At 40.2% G+C, this 27,460-nt stretch overlaps 1 protein-coding gene across 1 annotated transcript in view; it reads right to left on the bottom strand.

The window, feature by feature from the left end:
* Nucleotides 1–26,215, bottom strand: part of STYK1 (serine/threonine/tyrosine kinase 1) — a 47,150-nt gene extending 20,935 nt beyond the window's left edge. Inside the window, exon 1 of the mRNA XM_061205592.1 lies at nucleotides 26,197–26,215. The gene's annotated coding sequence lies outside the window, so the exon portion shown is untranslated. The remainder of the gene's footprint in view (nucleotides 1–26,196) is intronic.
* Nucleotides 26,216–27,460: the final 1,245 nt, after the last annotated feature.

Below are 27,460 nucleotides of genomic sequence, written 5' to 3'. Positions count from 1 at the left end.
AAAAGACTGTATGACACATGGTCCCGTTCCCATAAGGTGTGATTAAATCTGTTATGCCTGCCTCACCCTCAATCTTACCACCTGCATCTCTGCACAAGTGGATCTGCCAGCCATGTTCTCTTCATACAGACAAGTGCCCCGCTGCCTAGCTGGGCACTGCACTGGGTCGAGGGGGTTATTAATAGCTGTGGGCTATGGGGCAGAGGACACAAAGACCCAAAGTGAGGAAGATAAAATATATGGAGATGGCACCCCGAGACAGAGACCGTCTGCCTTCTGGCTCTGTCACTCAGCCTTCCCTTCTCTTCCCCCATCATCCTTACCCCTGAGCTGTCTAGCCAAAAAATTCACTTAATGGAGTGACAATGTTAAGTTGGAAGCAAGATAGAAAAGAACTGCTCAGATCTAGAGGATTCCAGAATTACTTATCTCCAACATTCTGAAAACCGAGCTGTCCTTCCTGTTTTCAGATCCAAGAAACATATATTGATGAACTACAGTGTGCATGTATCATGCTAGGCTAGCCACTTTCACACACAGGAGGAAACTGAGCTCAGAGAGATTAAGTTCTGAATTAGCGTTTTTTTTTTAAAAAAAAAAGGCAAGTAAATAAATGTCAGAGAAAGGTTTCATACCCCAGTCTTTTTTTTTTCTTTTGGCCATGCAGTTTGCGGGATCTTAATTTCCCGACCAGGGATTGAACCCGCACCCTCAGCAGTGAAAGCGTGGAGTCTTAACCACTGGAGCACCAGGTAATTTCCCATACTTGAGTCTTTTAACTACAAACCCAATGTTCTTTAAACTACTTCATTGGGACTTCCCTGGTGACGCAGTGGTTAAGAATCTGCCTGCCAATGCAGGGGACACGGGTTCGAGCCCTGGTCCGGGAAGATCCCACATGCCGCGGAGCAGCTAAGCTCATGCGCTACAACTACTGAGCCTGCACTCTAGAGCCCGTGTGCCACAACTACTGAGCCCGCGAGCCACAACTACTGAAGCCCGTGCGCCTAGAGCCCATGCAACAAGAGAAGCCACCGCAATGAGAAGCCCATTCACCGCAATGAAGTGTAGCCTCCGCTCGCTGCAACTAGAGAAAGCCCACGCGCAGCAATGAAAACCCAATGCAGCCAAATAAATAAATAAATAAATAAACTACTTCATTACGTGTATGTCCTTGCTATTCAAATGGACAAGACACATAGTGTCAAGAAGGAATTATGTCAGAATCCAAAAGAATCATGGAAACCACAATGCTGAAGCTAAATTTCACCAACAAATATACCATAAATTGGAAAGAACAGCTGAGTAGAATCTGTCTGTGTGTTCTCCAAGGTCACCTAGGGGCATGTCTGCGTGTCTGTCTTCAAAATGCGTTCTGAATATGAGTGTCGAATCAGAAATGGTTTCCAGTACTCACCAGATGATGGAATCCAGTATCATTTTCTTTGTCTGTTCATTTTCCTGGATCTGAGCCCAAGCCTATTTCTATCTTCCATTTTGGGGAAAAGGGCCTGGTTTCCAGGACTAGCAATCTTCCACTGTGAGCCCGAGGGTCAGGAAGGGGCCAGAACCCCCAGGGGACAGAGCCCTGGCCTAATCCTTAGAGTTGCCCTGCCAGGTCTCAGAGCGCCTCAGGCTCTACCCTTCTCCTGCAGTGAGAGGACAAGTAGATGAAAGGCCTTGCTCTTTAAACCCAGAGAATCAGACTTGCACAGATAACTCACCTTATGCCCAGTGATATCTCCTGGTGCAGATAAGGCGGACAGGAGAGGAGGTAGCCAGAGAGAACCCCTCATCCTCCCGTTCTTCTCAGATATGGAACGATTGTGACTGTGCTGATCTCCACCCTCTTCCACCTTCCCAGAGACCTAAGGCTTGAAATGCACTTTGAACCATAAAAAAAGAGGCCCTGCCATGCTGCCTGGGAGTCGTGGCCATGTTGAAACAAAATCTTTTGACAACAAGCCGGAGTGTTACCAGCTCTTCTTGCTTATTTTTACCTGTCAGGAATTTTTACCTCTTTGAGAATTCCTGAAATATACATGATACACAGTAGAGATGAGGAAGCCTAAATTGTATCCTGGCTTCTCCTGAAAAGCTTGCTCCGTAGAGGAGGACATGGAATGCAAGATAGGCAGCCCCAGGATTCCCAGGCACGAGGTGCAGCGCTCACATCACAAACAGCATCAGATTTTAAATATCATTACGGACATGAACACATTTTATGTCCTCTGAGGTGTTATACAAATTCGAGACATTTTATTTTTATTATAATGATCATTTTACTTATCACGTTCCCGATTCCATAACCCTCCATCCACCACGTGCAAACCTCCAAAGCCCGGAAATAATATATATATATAATTATATTCTCTCTTGCTGGCTATTTTCTCTTCCTGGGATTACTAACCAACAGCAATTTCCCAAGCCCATAATAAAGATTATTGATAGGAAGGAAAGGCCAATGGCTTTTTAGCTCCTTTGCTGCCTCCCAACATCAACTCCCTGCAAAGTGCTGTCCACTCCCTTATTCATTCATTGAATATCAGTGATATGCTGGGCACTGTGGGTTATTACCAAAAAAAAAAAAAAAAGGAAAGGCCAAGAACATACAACCACCACCTGCTCTGCAAACAGAGTTGCCTCTGATCCATTTATTCTCTCCTACCTGATGGACACACCAAAGATGCCTATATGTGCTGCTTGGGGCTTGTTTCAAATACTTTGTCAGTCACACTGCATTTCCAGGGATCAGTCCCCATCTTTATGATTCACCCCGCTTGGCTTTTCCTTCTAAGGGGGAGCTTCCGGTACTTTAAAAATCTTTTGACCATTTCCCCTATAAGCGAGGAGATCTATTTTGTTGTCCTGCCACGCCTCCAGCCTTTTCTAACACACAGCCCTCTGCAGAGAGAAGGGCGGAAAGAAGACAGTCTGATTAATTGCTGAACATGTCTACATTTAACTACTGTATCTTCTTATTAGAGAAAACCTGAAGATGTTTCTGTTCACTGGACAAACACCTTATACCACGTTGAAAGAAATTATGCAATGAGAAAATGTGTATTTGTAGAGGTTGTGGAATATGTTTATAAGCTTGCCAATCAGGAAATGCTAATATGACAAACAGTTCACCGTTAAAAAAAAAAGAAAGAAAGAAGGAAGACAGTCTGCAAAAGATTGAGGGAAACACACACACACACACACACACACACACACACAGAAGCACACTTTCTCGTTCTCTGATAAATGAGTCCCAGATGCAGGCAGGCAGAGAGACAAATAGACAGGAGACTCCACAATCAGGAAATCAGCTCAGCTGCCATTCACCTCAGTGCTTTGTCATACAGGGTGTGTCCTTGTCAGGGCTCTATACACAGAAGGTAATTCCAGGTAAACAATAGCAAATGCCTGGCACGATGAAAAAGGCACCTGTGGGAACACATCACCACCTCATTCTGCACCTTCAGGAGCAAACAGTAGATTCCCCGCCTCAGGAGTGGGCCAGCGTGCTTCTGAGCTGAACCGTCTGGAGTCCAGGGAAGTAGCATCAGCGCTGACCTGGTGCTAGGATTACAGAGCAGAGGTTTGAAGTTCTAGGTCTGGGTTAGTAGGTGATTCACTGAGCATATCACTTGACCTTGTCATTCCTTCTCTTCCTAATTTCGGGACCAAGACACCTGCTTCTCTCCTGAGGGTAGTAAAGAACTACAGAGAGCTGCAGGAAATGAATGACACCAGAAAAGGGGCAGGCCGGCCAAGAAGTCCCCACAACCAGGAATTTCCCCTCGCCTCTCTCAAATTCTGAAGGCTCCCTTGGACCTGCATCTTCCTACGCACATCATGGCAGCCCCAGAACCTCACAAGTTTTCATTCCTATCCCTCCACTGCCTGTAATTTCCTTTGGGGTAATAGTGAGAGAAGGAGCTCTGCAGTAGGGCTTCTATTTGAATCTCAGTTCTACTATTCACCATGACTGTGTGTAAGTTATCCTAACTTTCTGAGCCTCTGTTTTCCCACCTGTAAAGTGGAGACAATAATATCTACCTCCCAAGGCTGTTGAAAATTATATGGGATAATTTATGTAAAATACCTGGTGTCGTGCCAGGTCCATTACAGGCAATCTATATACAGTATATTAGTCTCTCCCTTCTTCACCTGTTTTCCAGGTTGGGAGGTAGTCACACAGCTGTACCAATCAGGTAAGCATATACAACTACAAATAAAAAACCAAAACAAAAAAACCATTATCAAAATATTTATAATATTTGTGGATCTAAGTATATGTAGTCCCGTGTTTGAAGAGCGAGTTAAAGTAATCACAAATTAATGTGGGTTTTAAAAATCTGCATCCAGGGACTTCCCTGGTGGCGAAGTGGATAAGGCTCCACGCTCCCAATGCAGGGAGCCCGGGTTCGATCCCTGCTCAGGGAACTAGATCCTACATGTATGCCTCAACTAAGAGTTCCCATGCCACAACTAAGTAACCTGTGAGCCACAACTAAGGAGCCCACCTGCCGCAACTAAGACCCACTGCAACCAAATAAATAAATAAATATTTTTTAAAAATCTGCATACACCAACAAGGTGTGATTTGACAGCCTAAGTATTACACCTGCTAGGAGGTGTCTGAATTTAACAATCATGTTGGGCTTCCCTGGTGGCACAGTGGTTACGAATCCGCCTGCCAATGCAGGGGACACAGGTTTGAGCCCTGGTCCGGGCAGATCCCACATGCCGCAGAGCAACTAAGCCCGTGCGCCACAACTACTGAGCCTGCACTCTAGAGCCCAGAAGCCACAACTACTGAAGCCCACACGCCTAGAGCCCGTGAGCCACAACAAGCGAAGCCACCGCAGTGGGAAGCCTGCGCACCACAACCAGAGAAAGCCCACGCACCAGACAGAAGAGTAGCCCCCGCTCACCACAACCAGAGAAAGCCCGTGCACAGCAACAAAGACCCAACACAGCCAAAAATAAATAAATAAATAAATAAAATAAATTTTAAAAAAAAGAAAACACAATCATGTTGAGGAAGGGAGATTTAAACATGGTGGATCAAAGAGCATCATGCTGTGAACAAAGGTACAAAAACAGATGGAATGCTCTAATAAATAGTGATATAATTAATTAGTTAATTAATTAACCTCTGTCTCTAGATTCCTCAACTCCTTCTAGCTGGTTCCATTGATACCATCTATCTGCTGGCTCAATCTTCACCCAGGTCCTGAACCCATCTTGACAGAGGCAGTAAGGAGATCAATAGTGATCAATAGTCTCAGTTCCCTTCTCCCCTTCCTCTCACCATCCTCCCCAGTTTGAGAGGACAAAACCTCGATCCATTTTCACAAGGCATGTCTGGTCACCCGTGCTTTGGATCCAAGCACTGTCAAATCTGGGGTCCCATCCTGAATCCATCCTCATGGGTGGATAGGGTCTTACTGTCCTCTCTGCCTAAATGAATCCTCCTTCATGAGATCAGAACTTTGCTCTATACTCTGGTTACTGAGGTTCTGCTACGAATGGGAAGACATCTCCCCCCAGATAAACACCCCTGCCGGCCTAGAGCCTGAATCATGGCCATCACCCCATCCCTGCTCTATTTCATGTCTACCCACACACCCCGGGACCTCTGGCCCCTGTGTTCTGTTCACGCCACCAAAAACCCAAGTTGCTTATTCTTGCCTGCATTTGACTCTATAACTGAATTGTCCATCTTTACCTACCGTCTACCTCTGCAACCTAGTTAGTTTATCTCACATCTCTTGCTCAGGCGTTTGGTCGTAAAGCTGATGAAAATTTAGAGAAAAAAGTCACCAATGGATACAGGCAACATGGAGATCACTCTTGGCCATAGAAAGAGTAGTGTCAGGGCAGCAGCAGAGCCAGAGAGTGGTGTGGTTCAGGGAATAAATAGAAAGTGAGGATGTGGAGAAAATGTGTTTAGGTAGCTTTTCTAAGATGTTTAGCTATGAATGAGAAGACTAAGATAAGGATTTCAGGGAGAGCTCTTATAGGTGGTTTGTTTGGAAACTTAGGGCTCCAGCAAGATGAGGAAGGGAACTAGCAACATCCCAGCATGAGGTAATCTTTTATTCTAAAAACAAAACAAATCAAACTTTGAGCCCGAGAGGCATGTTCTAAGCCTGAATATATGACAAAGCCTAACACACACATACACACACACACACCTACCCATAGACACACTCACACACAATGACACTGAAAAATAGAGAGAAAGATTAATAGAACACGTAAATATCCTATAAATAAAACACATATTTAGAAATTTAATATAAAGAAGTCAGCATGAAAAAAACAAGCAGATTCTCAAACTTGGACTGTACACTAGAATCTTTTAGTGAGCTTTTTAAAAAAAATACTAGTACTAGTGCTGGAGCTCACCACCTCCCAACCCTGGAAGAGATTATGATGATTATGAATCCAATAGATTATGATTTCACCTATCAGCATTGAAAAAAGGAAGAGTATCTCCATGTTTCCCAGGAGATACTAAACTATACCTGGTATTGAGAAGTACTGAGATAGATTACGCATTATATGAATTATGCATAATATGCATATTATGGGTTACTCATTTGGCAAAAATACTTTAGATCCTTGCTTCACCCCTATGTAAAAATAAATTTTAGTTGGAAAAATGACTGTATGTTTTAAGAAACATAAAAAATAACAGTATAAGTTATATTGGATTGGCAAGGACTTGCTAAATTTTAAAGAAAAGATTCTTTCCAATAGAAAAAAAAAAGAGATCAACCAATGAACAAATAAAAGCATAGAAATTTTATAGCAATAAATAAGAAAATTATTAAGGTGCCAATAAATAAATGGCCATGGAAAATGAAAAACTGAAGAAAACAAATTCATCAAACCAAAATGTTTAACAAATATGGAACCACGGGGGAGTAAGATTAAAGATATTCAATTTAACTAGTAATTAAATAATACACATTAAAAGAAAAACAAGACGCAATTTTTTTTTTTTTTTTTTTTTTTTTTGCTTATCCACTTAAGAAAAAAATGAAAGAAAGAACTTTGATGCACTGAGGAGCTTCATTAAAAAGCTCGCTCTTTCTTAGTTTTTTAAGGAGCCTCCATACTGTTCTCCATAGTGGCTGTATCAATTTACATTCCCACCAACAGTGCAAGAGGGTTTTAAAAAAAAAAAAAAAAAGCTCACTCTTTTTTTTTGACACGTTATCAAAATTTCAACATTTACAGAAACAAATTTGGCAATATGTAAATGAAGAGCCTTAAGGACATTTATAATTTTGACCCAATAATTTCTATCCTAGGAGTCAATTATAAGAAGATCTTTTTAAAATGGAAGATGTTTCTGAACACAGACAAACATTTTTATTGTACTGTCATCTATTTCTCTTGAAAGCAAAAATATACATTTACTTCAAAATAATCCCAGGACTTGAAGGAGAGTGGGTGGAGATGTAAAAAAAACAAGATTGACCATGTGTTGAAAAGTGTTGAATTTGGGTGATTAATACATCGGTAGCCATCTTCCCATCCTACCTACTTTTTTCTGTTTTTGTATAGATTTGAAATTTTCTACAAAAAAAGATAAAAAAGATATCTTTTTTCTATAAAAAAGATAAAAATTTAAACAAATTGTCATCAAAAAGAGTGTAATGGTTAATTTTTGTGTCAACTTGGCTAGGCCATGCTACCAAGATATTTGGTCAAACATTATTCTAAATGTTTCTGTGAAGGAATTTTTAAAATGAGATTAACATTTAACTCAGTGAACTTTGAGTAAAACAGATTACCCTCCATAATGTGGGTGGGCTTCATCAAATCAGCTGAAAGTCTTAATAGAAAAAGACTGACCTGCCCAGAAGAAGAGGGAATTCTGCCAGCAGACTACATTTGGATTCAAACGGCAACTCTTCCCTGGGTTTTCACCTACCCTGAAGATTTTGAACTTGCCAAGTATCCATGGATATCATATATCTTCATAGATTGGATAGGTAGATATATTGATGACTGATAGATAGCTAGATAAATACACACACACACACACACTTCTTGCTGATTCTATTTCTCTGGAGAACGCTAACTAATACAAATAGGGATGTTAAATTTTTCTATAGCTATAGAGTGGAATACTATAAATACATTAACTTTATGTTCATGAAAATTTTTAATAAATGGGGAATTTTAATGGTAGCACATTAAATGATAAAAGCAGATTTTTAAAATATACATATATAAGCGAAGACCACACCGGTACTGGTTAGGGGGAAACACCTGTGCAGGGGAACCCAAAAGAGAAATATATCAGAATGTTACAGCAACAATGGTGACAGTAAGATTGATTTCTTTTCCTCCATTTTTTATTTTTCAGATAGTCTGAATTAAGCCTTCATTATTTTATAATAAAAAAATGAAAAGGAAGAAAGTCTGGAAGGCAGAAAAATTTGAAAGCAGAGACATCAAAAGAAAACTGGCTGAGGGTGACAGAAAAGACAGAAGAAAAACTCGTCTTTAAAATCTTCTTCTTAACTAGTGATCAGAATTAAAGACAAGGTAGAATCACTAAGTCAAGATTTATGGCTTCAAAGAGGGCTCTCTTGGCCTAAAGTCAAGGTGAAGCTCTGACGTTTATCAAGTCCTTTCTTATTGCTTGCTGGAGGCATTATCTTTCCTATCTGGGAAACAGACAAGTTGGAACTTTCGGGGACAAAGTCAATATATCATCTTCATCAAACTGTGGTATAGTAGAAAGAACACAGGCACCAGAGGTGGAGATGCAGAATGGATTTATCTCAACCTTGTAAAGCCTTGGTTTTCTAATTTTTACAACTGAGATCATCATGACCACTTAGCTCAGAGGATTCTAGTGAGAATTAATAAGATTGTAAAAGTGTTCTTCAATGGTAGTAGTTATAAGTTCCTCTTCTAACAAGAATTCATGTGTGTAGCATAATTACTTTTCAGACCAAGGGGTCCAACGTACCGTTCCTGAATAATATACTCTACTTGACGGTCTCTAACTCTGATTACTACTGGCCCACCATGATGATCTCAAGAGAGTGTGGCTTTCCTTCAAAGCACTGGCATAATGTGGATAAAATCCCTTTCTTCTTTACACAGGCACAACATAATGACAGTGCCAAAAGACTTGCTAAATGTTAAAGGAGAATAGTTGGAAAATAAATTCAGTGAGCAAAAAAACGCAGAACCACCGCGTGTGCGCACGCGAATATGGCGAATGTGGGTGTGGGTGAGTAGGGTGCGTAGGCGTGTATTTTCTTAAATAGAAGTGAGCGATTCTTCTATAGCTGGCCTGTTATCTTAATATAGCCCCAGTGCAGCCCAACAGCTGGCCCCATCTCAGCCATCTGCCTTTGTCCCTTTCTTCCCTGCTCTGAACTTATATGCATGAGGAAGATGCTTTGTTTTTAGATGCTTCTTTCCTTGAGGTCTTTTATACCTTCCACAACAAAGGCCAAAAAGGCATACTCCCAGGCTTCACCTACCTTTCAGTTTTTATTACAAGTCTCAGAAGTATAGCCCAATGCATTTCTGAAACCCAATATACCCATTTCTGCTACTTATTAGCTGTGTACTCTTGAGCAAATTACTTAATTTCTCTTAAACCTCATTTTTTTTCACCTGTTAAATTGGGTTTACAGTATTATCTAACTCCAAGAGTCGCTGTAAGAATTAAATGATCCTTAGAACAATACCTAGCACATAGCAAACAGTAGGTATTATTAATTATTCCTATAATAATTATAGAAATAAAAATATTCCTATAATAATAACTATTATTATTATTATTCAAATTATGATATCTTCAAATGACCTCTCCTTTTGGATAAGATTTCATACCAATGTCATGACATAATAGCACAATTAGAATACTCATACATCTGTGTATCACAGGAATAAGAAAATTATTTCCTGAAATCTAAATTTAATGTATCCTTTTAGAAAATATTACCAGGCTTCTACTACAATTTTCTCACCTTCCTTCTGTGAAGTACCTGATTTTTTTAAATCTTAAATTTTCAACTTTCGTGTTCTTTTTTATAAATTGCTTCATAGTTTTTAAATTTAAAACATCATATACTTACAGTAAAAGTAGATAAAACTGATTGTAGATTTCCTTTCCCCAACTCTAACCCTCTCCCAGATTTAAACCAGTGTGGCTGAAGGAGCTTTTTGAAAGTTTCAGCGCCCAAGATGCATCAATTAAGTCAGAATCAGAGTCTCTGGGAATGGGAACAAAGTACTGGGATCTGCTAAAGCTCTGAAGGTTAATTCCAGTATGTAACCAAGTTTGGGAACTCTGCCTTAAACCCGCATTACCTTCCTTTCTTACTTAATACAGAGGAAATTCACCAGGCTCTAATTTAATAGATAAGGTTCTGGGACTTCCCTGGTGGCACAGTGGTTAAGAATCCGCCTGCCAATGCAGGGGACACGGGTTTGAGCCCTGGTCCGGGAAGATCCCACATGCCGTGAAGCAACTAAGCCCGCAAGCCACAACTACTGAGCCTGTGCTCTAGAGCCCGCGAGCCACAACTACTGAGCCCACGTGTCACAACTACTGAGCCTGCGCTCTAGAGCCCTCGAGCCACAACTACTGAAGACTGCGTGCTTAGAGCCCATGCTCCACAACAAGAGAAGCCACCGCAATGAGTAGCCCGCGCACCGCAACTAGAGAAAGCTCGTGTGCAGCAACGAAGACCCAACGCAGCCAAAAATGAAAAATATATATTTATTTTTAAAAATACATAAGGTTATTTTTATTTTTTCATCTTTATTGGAGTATAATTGCTTTACAATGTTGTATTAGCTTCTGCTGTACAACACAGTGAATCAGCTATACGTATATATATATCCCGATATCCCTTCCCTCTTGAACCTCCCTCCCACCTTCCCTATCCAACCACTCTAGGTCATCACAGAGCACCAAGCTGATCACCCTGAATAGATAAAGCTCTAAATTGGCAGCTATGTTTTAGTACTCTCTCTTTCTCTCTCTTTGGCCAAATATTATCATTCCCCTGTGTTTTAATTCCTAATCTATAACATAATGTATTGTCATCCTTGCACTACCTAACCAGAGACATTCTGACAAATGACATAAAACATATGAGAGGACATTTACAGTTTTAGAATAAAAGGATTTCAGAATCATGTTCCACCCTCCCGCACCAAACACACACACACACACCCCCCACACACGCCCACTGCCATCTCTTCTGAAGTACCCTTGCTTCCCACAGGTAAAGCTTTTCTATAGTAATAACTTGGGGATCTGTTAAGCTTTGTTAAGGTATTCCAGAGAACTTCAAGCCAACTCTGCTCATTGCCCTATCATACTTTTTCTCATATATCACTACTAATAATCTTTAGGGAGACAAAGTTTAATGCATCTTAAAAAAGATGATATGAGATTCACCTAGGAGAAAAATCTGATATCGAATGAATTTTAAATAACGCTATACCTGTACCAGCATGGATGCCAGTATAATGAGGCCCTGGCATTAATCTTCAGGCTTCGGCTGCCTTCTGCCCTGGAATTCGCCATATTTTCCTCACCCAGATTATTTCTCAATAGAAAGTTCTAGGAGAAATGTACAGTAAAAGGGAAGAAACCTCTCCTAATACAGGCAAAGGAGTCACGAGATCTAAGTAATGATTCTGGGTCAGCAAGTTCTTGTGTGTGACCTTAAACAAGTCAATTAACATCTCTTTGGCAAAGAGTTGTATGTAAAGCACCAAGAAATAATATGTAAACAGTAAAAATACAAGGCATTATAATTATTTATTGATATCCAATGGAGAATATTCAAGAAAGCAGAACTATGATGAAACCAAGTATGTATAAAATATATTTACATAGTAGAAGAGAATTCAGAAGTGTAAAACCAGAGAAAGATGGACAACAGGGTTTTTCTCTATCCTTCTAAGTAGGGAATTTAATACCTTATATCATTCCCTCAAAAGTGGTATGCAATCCAGTCCTTCTACTAGAATCTCTATTTGGTGTCTGTCAACAGACTGAGATCTACAGAAAAATCAATAACTGTAAATGCACCCCTACAAAGATGCAGAAAGCAGTTTAAAGCAAAGGGAGGCAAAGATTACCTGAAACTCCCGCCACACTCCTGGGTTCTTGATTTGTCCTGGTAATAAAAATGTGGCAGGGACATGAACTTTAAAGGTTTGCTTGATCTTACATTTTGAAATGAAAGAGCAAAAAAGATCCCAACAAAGATAGGACAAGAGAACAACGATCATGAGGTTAGTGTCTAAATTCCAGAGGAAAACCCTCAGAATTGTTGCCTAACACATTCAACTCAACAACAAAACTATATTAAGTACTGTTCACCATCCCTTGCTCTGGTTTTTTCTCTATATATCTCTCCTAACATATTTTGGACCTTTTTCCAGGACCCAGGTAGCAAGATTAAATTCAGGTATTGTATCCTTGGACCCACATTATCTTTCCCTCCTTTTCCACTAAACCCAGGCTCTTTTCACGAGTGAGCATGGAGCAGAGTTCAGACAATAAACCAAATGAAGCAATCTGCTTTGGACTCCACCCTTAACTGATATTTATGCTCAGCACAGCTTCCTTGATACCGGTTTTTGCTTCCCGCTACTGCCTAGTACATTTTATGGCATCTAGTTAAAATGACAAACACTTATACAGCGCTCACCATGTGTTCGGCACTGTTCTAAGCACTTTACATACAGATAAAGAAACTGTGTCACAGAGAGGTTAAGTAACTTGCTCTAGATCACACAGCTAGTAAGCAGGGATTTGGAACTTCAACCCAGGTTGTGTGGCTTTAGAATCTGTGTTTTTACATTATACTATATACTGCTTCCATAGCAGATTCTCAAAAACTTTTTTTTTTTTTTTGAAAATTAAAATTACCTTTAGGGACTTCCCTGGTGGCGCAGTGGTTAAGAATCCGCCTGCCAATGCAGGGGACACGGGTTCAAGCCCTGGTCTGGGAAGATCCCACATGCCGCAGATCAACTAAGCCTGTGCCACAACTACTGAGCCTGTGCTGTAGAGCCCTCGAGCCACAACTACTGAGCCCGTGTGCTACAACTACTGAAGCTCGCGCGCCTAGAGCCCATGCTTCGCAACAAGAGAAGCCACCGCAATGAGAAGCCTGCGCACCGCAACGAAGAGTAGCCCCCGCTCGCCGCAAGTAGAGAAAGCCTGCGTGCAGCAACGAAGACCCAACGCAGCCAAAAATAAATAAATAAATAAGTTTATATTTTAAAAAATTACCTTTAATATTGCTGTGGGGTTTTTTTAAAATTGAGATATAATTCGCATACCATAAAATTCACCCTTTTAAAGTATACAATTCAGTGCTTTTTAGCATTTTCAGAAGGTTGTGCAACCACACTGCTAGACTATTTTAATCCCACCCCCCCCCAACAAAAAAAACCCTGTGCCGGTAGCAGTCACTCCCCAATGCCCACCTCCCCGCTCCAAGTCCCTGGGCAATCACTAATCTATTTTCCGTCTTTAAAGGTTCGCCTATTTGGGATATTTCATATAAATTGAATCATACAATTTGTGACCTTCTGTGTCTGGCTTCTTTCACTCAGCAAGTTTTCAAGTTTCATCCATTGTATTAGTGGGGGTTCTCTGAGAAACAGAACCAACAGGGATATATAGAGAAAGACATACATAAGAGGAGATTTATTATAGGAATTGGTTCACAAGGCTATGGAGGCCAAGAAGTCCCACAATCTGCCATCTGCAAGCTGGAGAACCAGGAAATCTGGGGCTAGAATTCAATCTGAGGCTGGAGGCCTGAAAATAGGGGTCCCAGAGTCTGAAGTCCATATTTCTCCTTATGCCAATAACGCATGGTCTTAATTACTGCAGCTGTGTAGTACGTTTTAAAATTATTAAGTCTGGGGAATTTCCCTGGCGGTCCAGTGGTTAGGACTCAGCGCTTTCACTTCTGAGGACCTGGGTTCAATTCAATCCCCGGTCGAGGAACTAAGATCCTACAAGCCGTGTAGCGTGGCCAAAAAAAAAAAAAAAAAAAAATTAAAATTATTAAGTCTGAGTCCTACAACTTTGTTCTCTTTTTGAAGATTTTTTTGGATACTCTAAAGTCCCTTGTGTTCCCTCTTATATGAATTTTAGAATCAGCTTGACCATTTCTGAAAAAAAAATCTGGAATTTCAGCAGAGACTGCATTGACTGTGCCCATCAACTTGGGAGGACCGCCGTCTTAACAATATTAAGTCTTCCTACTTCCTACAGGATGTCTTTCTACTGATTCAGTTCTTTCATTTCTTTCAATGATATTTTGTAGTTTTCAGTGTACAAGTCTCATTTATTGTTAGCATTTGCAGGTCTATGGCCTCTAAAGGTTAAATCAGAATTTGTGTATGGTTTGGTGATACCACAGAATGTTCTGTGTCTGAGAAAATCAGTTCTAGAACAGGTTGCACAGTACATGTCTCCTAGAAGCTGGCCAGACATGCCTTATATAAGATAATAGAAGCCCACTACTGATCTCTCTCATATCTGGATAAGTACACAGACTATACAGCACCACATTCTGTAGCTCTCAGTGTCAGAAACCAGTTTATTTTCTTTGACCTCCCGAGTTGGTCTCAGTTTCTTAGGTTGCCATGAATTGGCGGGACTAGAGAATGTAACAAAAGAGTCACATCTCTAAATTGCTAGCAACATAAATGTTTCTATAAACCTAACCTACAAAAAAATCTGTTCCCTGGGCACCCAAAATTTGTTTGATTAAGGTTGAAATAAAAGCCACAGAGGTGCAGCCTCCAATACAGCTGTTAAACTCAGATATGAAGATATGGGGATTTCCATCTAGCACAGAGTTCTATCCCAAGGTTCAGTGAACTTTTTCAGAGTGATTGATCTCACACACTATCTAGCTCTCTATAAGCCCACAACCTGTGGCCTTGCTGATACTATCAAGTCTTTATTGCCCATCTGTTTGTAGATAACCTAAGCTCATACTTTTATTTGTAAGTCAGCTTGCCTCTAGTTCCCAGTGCATTAACTCAGTGAATTAAAAATAATCAATTTTAATATCAGCCCAAGAAAAGCAGACCTAGAAAGATAAAGGTGGTGGTGATGAAGGGGAGGTGCTTTACAGATAATTACAAAATAGCGTTTGGTTAATCTACATTTCTTTTTTTCCCAATCCTAAAAACTTGGAGTGTTCTTCAGAGTTATTTATTTATTTATTTTTGGCCATGCAGCATGTAGGATCTTAGTTCCCCGACCAGGGATTGAACCCACGCCCCCTGCAGTGGAAGCGTGGAGTTTTAACCACTGGACCGCATTTTCTGCATTTTTATGATAGCAAGTCATTCAGAATAATCCATGGCTGTTTTAAGAACTTCCTACTGCATGTGGAAACTAAGATCTAAGTGAAAAGGTGACTCGCCTAGGGTTAGAAAATAAATCAGAGATCTAATCAGATGTGGGACCTTCTGATCATGAATCCATTATTAGACCATCTTAAGAGTGGAACATGGGTGAGGACAAGAAAGACAGGGCATGAAATCGAGGTCACTTGGTGTTAAGGGAGCTATTTGGGCTTCAAGAAGGGACGCAAACGCAGCAGTTTCACCTTTCAGTGCCAAAAAGCCATTCTACTCCCACACCATAAACCACCACTGTATCTCCTGTGCCACTACAGACACAGCTCCCTGCTAAAGAAACTATAAAAACAGCAACCCTGCCTTCCATTTCTTATTCTGCTTTACAGGTACACTGTGAGATGCAACATGAACTCCACAAATGCATTCTAAACATGTACAACCAGAAGAGCCCTTTGAAAGCAACCAAAAAAGCCCTAACCTCCATAAGTAGCTGGTGAGGAAACTGAGGCACAGGATTTCGGTGTCTCCCAACAGCTAATTAGAACTTAAGCTAAGACTAGCCTCGTGTGCCTTGAATGCCCATCTGGTACTCTTTTACTATAATTTTCCACCCTTCAAAAGGCTGACTGGATATTTGATCTCTTCTTTAAGTTAAGTTTTGTACAGATGAGGATAAGGAGGAAGATCCTAGTTCTTAGAATTCATAATGTGCCTATAGTTTCATAGTTTCTTCTGCCTGCCAGGCCTTTGGGTTGTACATGTGTCTGGATTAACCTCTGGAAATCTACCCCATACGTTTCCAAGGTTTTAGAGACTTTACATTCCAGTTGTATTTTCCTTGCTGGCACTGCAGGGCTTTAAGAATATTCTTGTGAATATTCTGCTTATTTATCCCTCCCCCAGAACTCATTTTGATTCATACTAAGATATCAGCCCCAAGGAACACTCAAGGGGTGAGGCATTGGAACCTACGGGGAAAGACCACGGAGGTAGGAGGCAGGGCAGCTTTAGACCAGACTGGTTGGATTTGTGGAATCTGCTTATAAATCCGGTAGAAAACAAGGCAGTCAAGACAGATTTTCAGCATTCCCAAGCTCCCCTCCCCCTTCCTTGAACCACAAGCCAAGCTTGTCACTTCTACTCAGATAAACAAGTCCTTTCCTGCTGCTGTAGCCTCTAACTAGCCAGAGGCAGCACTGACTTTGAGTCTCAGCTGGAGGGGCATTGTACAGCACGTAGGCAAGGGTCAGCAGGCGATTTCCTTGTCTGGGTTAAGCTAACCCCATCTGACTTAAAAGGGACTTCGGAGAAGTTGATCCTAATGACACAAACTAGGGGTGGCTGGGTCTACAATTGGTCTTGAAAACTGATTATTGTCAGAAAAAAATAATGCTTACGATTCATCTTCTCTAAGCTCCAAATTATCATCTTTGGCAAATATTTTTCATCATTCAGGTGACAGCATAATATGAATATAACATAAATGGTGTCTCCCAGAGTTGTTCAACCCAACACCCCACATTTATCCAACAAAACAGTACATTTGGTTAAATCATTCAAAACGATGATCAGATGAAAACTAATAATTTTGAAGTCTTCTCCAGGAAGCTAACTGGCTTAACATATGAGTATTATATATGTATTATTGAGATTTTTCTATGGCTACAACATACACTTTGAAACACATTTTTTTCTTAAACTTTAGCATCTGCTACAATTTGTTCTTAGTAGAATTCCAACATAGCCTAGAATTATATACATATAATAATTTTAATTTAGATCAATGTTCTAGAAACAGCACCATATATCTATGTATTTTGTCACCTGACAACTTTAAGAACCACTGTTAAGTATACAAAGATGGGGCCGTTTACTATGACTGAAGGTATAAGATGTTAACAGCTGTACAAGAAAAAAATTGAAGCAGGTTTCCCTTTCATTTATCATTCTTGCCAGTAATTTAGTCCATGAAAGTATAAAAGTGTAGGTCCAAAAAATTCAGTCACTATCTTCAAGTTGCTATGATCATGCAATTGTCAAGAATTGGTTTTATTGAGGTGGAGTGCCCAAGAGGGTGGAGTAAAAGACCCTGAGCTCACCTCTGCCCACCAGCACACCAAAATTACAACTGTTTACAGAGCAGCTATAGATGAGAATGACCTGAAGACTAGCAGAAAAGATTTTTCATGATTAAAGATACAAAGAAGGAATCACAATGAGATGAGTAGGAGGAGCAGAGAAAGGTCTAATCAAGACCCACACCCGCAGCTGGGTGACCCACAAACTGGAGGATAATAACCATTGCAGAGGTTCTCACCAAGGAGTGAGGTTCTGAGTCCCACATCGGGCTCCCAAGCCTGGGGTTCCTGCACCAGGAAGTTGAGCCCCTAGAATGCCTGGTTTTGAAGGTCAGTAGGGCTGGCATAGGGAGAGTTGGAGGGCTTGCATAGGGCGAGTTGCATAGGGAGAGCTGCCTTGGAAAAAGAGACTCACTCTTAAAGGGCTCACACAAAATCTCACATGCTGCAAGACCCAGTGAAGAGTCAGTAGTTTTAAAGGAGCTTGGGTTAAACTCATGTGCTGATCTTGGAGAGCCTCCCAGAGAGGCAGGAAGAAACTGGGATTCCCTCTGGGGACATAGATGCTGACAGAAGCCATTTTGGGAACTCATTCTACTACAAGAACACTGGTGCTGGTGAAACCGAGTGGGGCCTGAGCACGGAGGCCTCCTTTTGTCCACCACTTCTTATAGGCAAGACTCCAGCCTCCATGACCTTCCCTGAGTTCCAAAGGGCGGATTTGAACAGTTGCTAATCTAGGGAGGAGCAGCCAGGAAACCACCTGAGGAAAGATTAAGGGGACCAGAGAAGCCCATCAAGATTAAGAGATGAGCACCTGAGATGAGATTAAGGGAGGGCAAGCCCTGCTCATACCCTAATCTTGTCAGAGACCCCACCTTTGAACCACTGCTGTAAAACCCTTCATCAAATCCTCTGGGGTTGAGACACACAGTTTTTCGAGGCAGAAGCCCAGTGTGTCTCCCTTTGCCTGGCAGAGTATTGAACAATAAAGCCATCCTTTTCTATTTCACCCAACACTCTGTCTCCAGGATTTGATTCGGCACCCGTGTACAGAGAGGCTGAGCTTTCCGTAACACTGGCAAGCACCGTTTTGGAATCCTCCCTCTAGCCTATTGGCACCAGGGGCTTACCTGCCCACCAGCCAGTAGACACCAGTCCTAGGACCCCACAGGCCAAGAAACCAGCCATGTGGGGGGAACCAGCCCTGGGAACCCCCCCAACTCATGCCCCACAAACAGTCACCCAAGGACCCAGTTCTACCCTCCAGTGGGCCAGCATCCTCCATATGAGGCAGGGCCTGAGAGCCACTGGCTGGGGGCAAGCCCCACCTACCAGCACACCTACAGTAGTCAGCTCACCACAACAGAAGGGTCCACGCAGCCCACACAGGGGGTACCCTTAGAGCATATGGCTCTGGTGGCCAGAGGAGAGTGTGATGATGGGCCCTATAGGATGTCTCCTGTATAAGCCACTTCTCCAAGATCAGGATATATAACCAACCTAATATATAAATATATATATATATATATATATATATATATATATATATATATATATATGGGGCTTCCTTGGTGGCGCAGTGGTTGAGAATCTGCCTGCCAATGCAGGGGACACGGGTTCGTAGCCCTGGTCTGGGAAGATCCCACATGCCGCGGAGCAACTAGGCCCGTGAGCCACAATTACTGAGCCTGCACGTCTGGAGCCTGTGCTCCACAACAGGAGAGACCGCGATAGTGAGAGGCCCGCGCACCACGATGAAGAGTGGCCCCTGCTTACTGCAACTAGAGAAAGCCCTCACACAGAAACGAAGACCCAACACAGCCATAAATAAATAAATAATTAAAAAAAAAAAAAAAAGACTGCAGGAGGTAACTGTTCATAGAGTCAATACAGTCAGAGAAAGTTAAGCCAAAAAAAAAAAAAACCCTGAAAAAATAAATAACAAACAGAAATAAACAATTACCAGGTAAAGAATTCAAAGCATTAGTAATAAGGATGTTAACTAAATTAAGGAAAAGAATAGATGAACACCGTGGGAATTTTAACAAAGAACTAGAATATATTTTTAAAAACTCAATCAAAAATGACGAACTCAATAACAAATAAAAAACACACTAGAAAGAATGAATAGCAGACTAAGTGATACAGAAGAACACATACACGATCTGGAAGATAGAATAATGGAAATCACCAATCATAACAGCAAAAAGAAAAGCAAATTTTAATAAATGAAGTCAATCTAAGAGATCTCTGGGATAACATTAAGTGCACCAATATTTGCATTAAAGGGGTTATCAAAGGAGGAGACAGGGACTTCCCTGGTGGCGCAGTGGTTGAGAGTCTGCCTGCCAATGTGGGGGATGCGGGTTCGAGCCCTGGCCCGGGAGGATCCCACATGCTGCCGAGCGGCTGGGCCCCTGCTCCACAACTGCTGAGCAACCCCCGCTCTCCACAACTAGAGAAGACCCGCACACAGCAACGAAGACCCAGTGCAGCCAAAAATAAATAAATAAAAATAAATTTATTAAAAAAAAAAAAAAAGGAGGATACAGAGGGAAGGGGATCAAAACTCATTTATAATCACTTCAAAAAGAATAAAATACCTAGGAATAAACCTACCTAAGGAGGCAGAAGAACTGTACTCTGAAAACTATAAGACACTGATGAAAGAAATTGAAGATGACACAAACAGATGGAAAGATATATCCTGTTCCTGGATTGGAAGAATTAATATTGTTAAAATTACCAGGCTACCCAAGGCAATCAACAGATTCAATGTAACTTCTATTAAAATATCAATGGTATTTTTCACAGAACTAGAACAAATACTTAAGAAAGTTGTATGGAAACACAAAAGACTCCAAATAACCAAAACAATCTTGAGAAAGATGAGCAGAGCTGGAGGAATCACTCTCCCTGACTTCAGACTAGACTACAAAGCTACAGTAATCAAAATAGCACAGTACTGGCACAAAAACATACACACAGATCAATAGAACAGAATAGAAAGCAGAAATAAACCCACGCACTTATGGTCAATTAATCTACAACAAAGGAAGCGAGAATATGCAACAGAGAAAAGACAGTCTCTTCAACAAGTGGTGCTGGGAAAACTGGACAGCTACATAAAACAATGAGATTAGAACATTTCTTTACACCATATACAAGAATAAACTCAAAATGGTTAAAGGACCTAAATGTAAGACCTAAAACCATAAAATTCCTAAAAAAGAACATAGGCAGAACACTCTTTGACATAAATCATAGCAATATTTTCTTGGATCAGTCTCCTAAGGCAAAAGAAATAAAAGTAAAAATAACCAAATGGGACCTAATTAAACTTAAATGCTTTTGCACAGCAAAGGAAACCACCAACAAAACAAAAAGACAACCTATGGAATGGGAGAAAGTGTTTGCAAATGACACAACCAACAGGGGCTTAATACACAAAATACACAAACAGTTCATCCAATTCAATATTAAAAAAACCCAAACAACCCAATCAAAAAAATGGCCAGAAGACCTGAATAGACATTTTTCCAAAGAAGACATACAGACGGCTAACAGGCAAATGAAAAGATGCTCAACATCACTAATCAGCAAGGAAATGCAAATCAAAAGCACAATGAGATATCATCTCACACCTGTCAGAATAGCTTTAAATAACAAATGTTGGAAGGGATGTACACTAATGGTGAGAATGTAAATTGGTGCAGTTGCTATGGGAAACAGTATGGATGTTCCTCAAAAAATTAAACATAGGATTACCATATGACCCAGCAAATCCACTCCTGGGTGTATATCCGGAAACATCAAAACACTTATTTGAAAAGATACATGCACACCAATGTTCAAAGCAGCATTATTTATAATAGCCAAAATATGGAAGCAACCAAGTGGCCATCAACAGACAAATGGATTTAAAAAGACAAATATACATTATATACGTATATATAATGGAATATTACTCAGCCATAAAAAAAGAATGAAATTCTGCCATTTGCAGCAACATGGATGGACCTGGAGAACAGGATGCATAGTAAAATAAGTCAGACAGAGAAAGACAAATACTGTATTCACACTTGCTTGTGGAATATAAAAAATAAAACAAATGAATGTATATAGCAAAACAGAACAGACCCACAGATATAGAAAACAAATTAGTAGTTACCAGTGGGGAGAGGGAAGGGGGAAGGAGCAAGATAGGGGTATGGGATTAAGAGATACAAACTACTTTGTATAAAATACATAAGCAACAAGGATATATCGCACAGCACAGGGAATAATAACCATTATTTTGTAATAACTTTTAACAGAGTAAAATCTATAAAAATACTGAATCACTATGCTGTACACCTGAAACTAATATAATATTGTAAATCAACTATACTTCAATAAAAAAGAAAAAGAGAAGACAAATTAAGAAGGAAACCGAAATTCGGTAAACGAAGAACAGCATTATCAGACTGCACAATTTTTAAGCGTGATTACAGATATTATCTCATCTCATTTAAATATCACAACAACCCCGTGAGGTAATTACGTTCTTAATTATGCATAAGAGATGAAGAACTGAAGCTGAGAGCAGGGAGCCCAAGGCAGCACTTCTGAACGACTGTATTGTCCTGTGACAACTCCTGTAATTCCTGTACATGCTTGTTTCTATATATCTCCCCTCTCCTGATGGCCTCCTCTCCAGTAATACACAGAGACCCCTCATCACTTCGCTTTCTGGCTGCCTCTGTCCTTGCCAAAATTGCTGAGGCAAGTTTAGCCTCTCCTTAAAAAAGACAGAAGCCAAAACCCACGAGATGCTTGTTCCAAAGAAATACAGATTCATTCACCTGGTGATCGCTGTTCACATAAAATAGAAACAGCCACTCGCAACCATCCCACTTTCGGCCGCCTCCCGTTTTTTCTTCCCAAACATCAAAGTCCACCCAGAGCTGCATCACTGCCATCCCCCTCTCATCCTTAGTACCCCCAAACCGTTTTTACTACCGTGTCCTTCCTCTGGTCACTCTGTATTTCAGATGAAACTGGCCCAGCCAGGAAAAAAAAAAAAAAGACTGTTTTAGGTAGGGCAAGCTGTGCCGTCCTCAAGGAAATGCTTTTCAGTCCCTCCTTCCCACTGTGGGGCGTGGCTGCCAGCAAAGGATGGAGTTTGGGCGGGTTCCCCACAAAGGAAAGTCTGCGGGCACTGAGGTTTCCGGGGCTCACCACACATAAACCAGCAGGAAACCTCTGCCGAAACTGTAAAAGCTGGACTTCTTGCTGATCAACTTATTCATTTCCTTCACTAGCGATTGCTAGACAGGTATAAAGGAGACGCCTGTCCAGGTGAAATTATAGTCATGATAAAGCGCAACAGCGCCACCTCCTGTGCGACCCAATAACAGCTGCCTTCATTGGTGCTCAGAATGGTCAGGATTTGACTTTAGCTCCAGGGACAATCGCAACCCCAAGTCTTTACTGGGTGCACCAGATTATATTGACCACTGCTATGACATGAGGCAATAGATATGGGACAAGTGAAAATAAAAATCCCAGGAGTAGGTAATCAATCATTCACAAATGCTTTTTACATAATCTGTGTGCTCGGTTCTCCTCTAGGGATATAGTGATGAACAACTAGTTAGGTTACTGGCCCATGTGGAATTTATGTTAACTTTTTAAAATATTTATTTATTTATTTATCTATCTATCTATCTATTTATTTATTTATGGCTGTATTGGGTCTTTGTTGCTGCTCCTGGGCTTTCTCTAGTTGCAGCGAGTGGGGGCTGTTCTTCGTTTCCGTGCGCGGGCTTCTCATTGCGGTGGCCTCTCTTGTTGCGGATCACGGGCTCTAGGCACACGGGCTCCAGTATTATTTGTGGAATGTGGGCTCAGTAGTTGTGGCGCATGGGCTTAGTTGCTCTGCGGCATGTGGGATCTTTCCAGGTCTCGAACCCGTGTCCCCTGCATTGGCAGGCGGATTCTTAACCATTGCGCCACCAGGGAAGTCCCCCCACATGGATTTTACAATCATAGGAGACACTGAAGAAAATACACAGCTGGGAGAATTCCAAATTAGATACTAACACCTAATACATGTTCTATTCAAGAAATATAGGTCATAGATTGAATAGATGACCAGTTTGCTCAGCATTGTTAACAAACTAAGAAGAAATTGGGCATCATTAGAACAGAAAGAATTTGGGTGCAATGTGATGTGGCACATTTAGAGACTGAGGTACTTCAGTTCTCCAGTGTTTGCTATTGACTGTTTTATTTCCTTCAGATCTCTTTTAAAATAGGATGAACTGTACTGAATGCCACTGAATTGTACATTTAAGAATGGTTGATGGTTAATTCTGTTATGGGAATTTTACCTCAATTTTAAAAAAAGAATGGATGAAGTCTCATCAGTCAAATTTTCTTCCCATCCTTTATGTCATAATTGATGAATAAAAGACACATGAACTGATCTGAGCTTTATATTATGTAATCTCGTACTCTACTTCCCCCAAAACCCTGATCTCCTTGAAGGCAGAGACCATGGCTTACTCATTTTTGTAATTCCTGCAGCATCCAACATACTGCTAGATACCCATTCTGATACACAGAATTGTGTTTAAAAATCTAGTTTTTGTAAAGGACCCACTACAGTCATAGAAGTAATAACCTCTAGAACCTAGAAATATTTAAAAATATATACAGATAGAACAAAGGGGGATTCAAAAGTTTATTCTCCAATTTTAATAAACAATTTAAATAAATGATGAATTTTTAAAATTTCTGAGATAGAGAAAACTCTGGAAATAACTGCACAGACACAGAAACACCTACATACATGCTAGATAGAGAATCTTAAACAGAAGATATAAACAGGAGGCATATATGTATCACTGGTCCCACACATATATGCATGAATAAGGTGTCTAGATATCCCTTATTTCTCTTTTCTCTCCAAGTGTTCATTCCCTTATAATTTCAATTATTACCTCTGTCTCAAATTTCTGTCCCTCTTACTCATTTTCAGCAATGCTTCAGTCCATCCTTCCCTGCCAGATGGCTATTTCTGCCTCACCATTCGTTCAATCAGCATTTATTGAATGCCCATTTTCCGCTCTGCCCATGTTAAGTACTGAACAGCAAGAGGTCACACTGAAATATATACTGGGGACCTCTTCATTCTGCAGTTTAGTCCATACACACCTCTACCAGATCCTCTAAATTCCTACAACAGCACTCGTTCCTGCGTTATTTAGTATATTCTGTTGGATTCTACAAATGTGAGGAGGAATTCCAGCTTGAAGACTGGTGGGGTGGACCCTCCTGAAATCTGTTTACGTGAGGCATGGAGAAAGCCCTAGAAAATTGTTAATTATAAGGAAAGAGTCAGAGCAAGAAGGCTTTGCCCAATGACAAGAATAGAATGATGTTCAGCGTTGTGTCTGTCTCTTAAAGTCCTTTGGCCTAGACCTCATAACATAACTGAGCCTCAGGAAAGGTGACCGTAGGTACAACTGGGAGAGTTATTTCACAAAACAGAAAAACAAAACAAAGCCAAAAAACTATGATAGACTTTGGGTAGCATTGCTTTGGAACTGTTTCAAAGGAAGTTAACACAAAAGCGAGGCAAATGGATTCTTCCAACTTTATCTGAAAACAATCCAACTTCACCATAGGAGGGCAGCAGGGGACCATACACAGCTTCACAGGCCCAGAGGCTTACAAAGGTTTGCATGGCACATGGAAACAGAACAATGATGCAAGCTGCAAACAGAGTCAGCAATAGACTCGCTGCAGCAATGCCCTCCACCTAAATGGGGCGTCTCAGGAATTGAAAGAACAGTAGATATTGCCAACTAAAAATTGTCACTCGCCATCTGGTTCTACAAGGATGAAGTCACTAGCCACAGCAATCCCTGACCTTCAACACACCTTAAAAGGGGTTCAGGGTGGAGATCAGGAATGAGGCACTCTGTGCTCCGGGAAAAACTGGCAGAACAGGCCTTCAGATAGTTAGATATTTTCAGGAGGAGATTTTATGAGCCCAATTTCTTGCATCTTCTGATATGTGGAAAAGCACTAAAATCACTCATGGAGGCATCTGCTCCTGGTGACCAGCAGTAACCCTCTGCCAAAATGTGAGCTTGACTGCACGTACCCCCTTCTCTAATATCTTATATATACCGACATTTCCCCCTACCTCTTCAGAGCAGTGAGGACCATAGCCCAGGAGACATCTTCTCGTTTCCCTATCTACTGGCTGGATGACAGCAGGACAAGCTGAAACCATGTATTAAAGACAACAGACCCATAGCATGGAAAGAGATTTTATTCCTAAGAAACCACTGGGAGGAAAATTGCCCATGGGAACCACTCAACCAAAAGCGTCCATAAGAAAAAAGTGTATTATAGTAAGCCACTGAAATTTACGATGGTTTGTTACAGCAGCTAGAATTAATTACCCTGAGAAATGCAGGCATACCACTTTTTCAGAGCCACTGTTCTCCACATAAATAAAAGGGAAATAAAAAGTCTTGCAGTAAAGGTAAAAGATAATCTATATAGTGCTTGGTACATAGGATACATTAGTGAGATATATGTAAATTGTGAGGAAAATACGAAGGTTTGCTTATGTTTTTATCTTGAAGTATATGAAAGTAAGCTTTCTCACTAAAATTCACTGTATTTTTATATAAAAGAGTGACAATGGAATACTCACTGAATCTGCATGTCAGAGGGTCACGTGTCACGTATGGAGGATGAGGTATCCTGAGAAAAGAAATGCAATTACATGAAAAAAGGGGTTGATAACTTACATTTGTTTATACATGTTTAACATAATGCAATCTATAATGATATCAATGTGGTTTATTTTGTAAAATCAAAACCATTAAATAGTATAATCCTGGCAATACCTTGAAATGAGAAGTTATAAATTGTCCTATATAGATGCACCTGTATACTTAAGAGAATTGTCACATTTAAAATATTATCCACTTTTCTTTTATATGAAGGCAGGTCTCCTAAATTTGCTATTTTTTCTGCGTTCAGTGACTGACAGGAGTATGCTAGCAGATAGTTGTAGAAAAGATGAACACCTTCAAGGTAAAAGTGATATTTTCACAATGTGTAAAAATTGAACTTTTTTGAAAAGAACCCTTGCTATGGGGTTTGAAAACGGGTTTTTGGAGATGTTATTATTCATTATCTTGTATTTTTTTGTTGCTGAAATGATATATTTTTCACCTCTGAATTCTCTCATATTTACATATTTCTAAAACTTTTTAAAATTTCTAACCTCTCTAAAAATTATATAAATGAATAGTTTCCACTTACTTTGAAAGCAATTATTATGTAACAATTTCTAACTAGTTTACATAACTGTTTTGATACCAGATAGATGAAAATTTTCTATGCAAATTCCAACAAAACATTTAAATAGTTGGTAGATGGAATTGAAATATATCATGATAGAAGCAAAATGCTTTTCTTCCATTTGGACCCATACATTTTTTTCAGCTATTACAGCCACTGAAATCGACTATCAGATCAAAGTGAACATATAAAACATATTTTCAAATCACATATCACAAAATATTAAGCCAATACTTTTACAAATAATAAAACAATTTAAATCACTTTACTAGTTATTATTAAAATATCATAGTAAGAAGTTTGTTACATTAATAAACATTTTCTGCATGATATCTTGTCTTTCATTTTTAATTTCTTTTTTATGTTTTATAACAGGTACTATAAGTACATACAAATACATACACAGAGTTTTTGTATTAAAAAACGCATGCATTGGGATACATACTCACTTTTATTTATTTATTTATTTATTTTTAATTGAAGTTCAGTTGATTTACAATGTGTTAGTTTCAGATGTACTGTAAAGTGACTTGCATACTCATTTTTAAAAATTGACTTAAATCAATTTTTTAAATTAGAATGAATGACTAAAAGAACAGAGACAACTA

This window comes from Eubalaena glacialis, chromosome 11, assembly GCF_028564815.1.
Source record: "Eubalaena glacialis isolate mEubGla1 chromosome 11, mEubGla1.1.hap2.+ XY, whole genome shotgun sequence".
Classification (NCBI taxonomy): domain Eukaryota; kingdom Metazoa; phylum Chordata; class Mammalia; order Artiodactyla; family Balaenidae; genus Eubalaena; species Eubalaena glacialis.
This window is presented reverse-complemented; position numbering and strand designations above follow the sequence as displayed.